This window comes from Arachis stenosperma, chromosome 1, assembly GCF_014773155.1.
Source record: "Arachis stenosperma cultivar V10309 chromosome 1, arast.V10309.gnm1.PFL2, whole genome shotgun sequence".
In the NCBI taxonomy this organism is placed as follows: Eukaryota; Viridiplantae; Streptophyta; class Magnoliopsida; order Fabales; family Fabaceae; genus Arachis; species Arachis stenosperma.
Genome location: NC_080377.1, coordinates 89962128 through 89963670, shown reverse-complemented (window position 1 = coordinate 89963670; position 1543 = coordinate 89962128). Strand labels below are relative to the sequence as shown.

Genomic DNA, 1543 nt, shown 5'->3' with positions numbered 1-1543 from the left:
GACAAGTCATCCAGTTCTTTGGTGAGCAAAGGTGGTTCATCCTCCCAAGTCTCATTTCCAAATAACTTGTCATTTAGCTTCATGATTGCTCCAAGGTATTTAGCAACTTGCTCTTCAGTGACATACTCATCCTCTTCAGAGGAAGAATACTCATCAGAGCTCATGAATGGCAGAAGTAAGTCCAATGGAATCTCTATGGTCTCATTTTGAGCCTCAAATTCCCATTGTTCCTCATTGAGGAACTCAGAGGAGATTGGTACACGCCCACTGAGGTCTTCCTCAGTGGCGTCCTCCTCCTCTCTTTCCTCTCCATATTCGGCCATGTCTATGGCTTTGCACTCTCCCTTTGGATTTTCTTCTGTATTACTTGGGAGAGTACTAGGAGGGAGTTCAGTAATTTTCTTGCTCAGCTGTCCCACTTGTCCTTCCAAATTTCTAATGGAGGACCTTGTTTCATTCATGAAACTTTGAGTGGTCTTTATTAGATCAGAGACCATTGTTGCTAAGTCAAAAGTACTCTGCTTAGAACTCTCTGTCTGTTGCTGAGAAGATGATGGAAAAGGCTTGTTATTGCCAAGCCGGTTTCTTCCACCATTATTATTGAAACCTTGTTGAGGTCTCTCTTGATTCTTCCATGAGAAATTTGGGTGATTCCTCCATGAAGAATTATAGGTGTTTCCATAGGGTTCTCCTAGGTAATTCACCTCTTCCATGGAAGGGTTCTCAGGATCATAAGCTTCTTCCTCAGATGAAGCATCCTTAGTACTATTTGGTGCATTTTGCATTCCAGACAGACTTTGAGAAATCAAATTGACTTGTTGAGTCAATATCTTGTTCTGAGCCAATATGGCATTCAGAGTGTCAATCTCAAGAACTCCTTTCTTCTGACTAGTCCCATTGTTCACAGGATTCCTTTCAGAAGTGTACATGAATTGGTTATTTGCAACCATTTCAATCAATTCTTGAGCTTCTGCAGGCGTCTTCTTTAGATGAAGAGATCCTCCAGCAGAGCTATCCAAGGACATCTTAGATAGTTCAGAGAGACCATCATAGAAAATACCTATGATGCTCCATTCAGAAAGCATGTCTGAGGGACATCTTCTGATTAATTGTTTGTATCTTTCCCAAGCTTCATAGAGGGATTCTCCATCCTTCTGTCTGAAGGTTTGGACTTCCACTCTAAGCTTACTCCATCTTTGTGGTGGAAAGAACTTTGCCAAGAAGGCATTGACTAGCTTTTCCCAAGAGTCCAGGCTTTCTTTAGGTTGAGAATCCAACCATATTCTAGCTCTGTCTCTTACAGCAAAAGGGAATAGCATCAGTCTGTAGACCTCAGGGTCTACCCCATTAGTCTTGACTGTGTCACAGATTTGCAAGAATTCAGCTAAGAACTGATGAGGATCTTCCATTGGAAGTCCATGGAACTTGCAATTCTGTTGCATTAGAGAAACTAATTGAGGCTTAAGCTCAAAGTTGTTTGCTCCAATGGCAGGGATAGAGATGCTTCTCCCGTAGAAATCAGGAATAGGTGCAGTAAAGTCAC

At 41.9% G+C, this 1543-nt stretch overlaps 1 non-coding gene across 1 annotated transcript; it reads left to right on the top strand.

The window, feature by feature from the left end:
* The first annotated feature begins 1079 nt into the window (after window positions 1-1079).
* Window positions 1080-1187, top strand: LOC130952245 (small nucleolar RNA R71). The gene has a single exon (XR_009074430.1). It is a non-coding gene; the product is annotated as a small nucleolar RNA R71 (small nucleolar RNA).
* The last annotated feature ends 356 nt before the right edge of the window (window positions 1188-1543 follow it).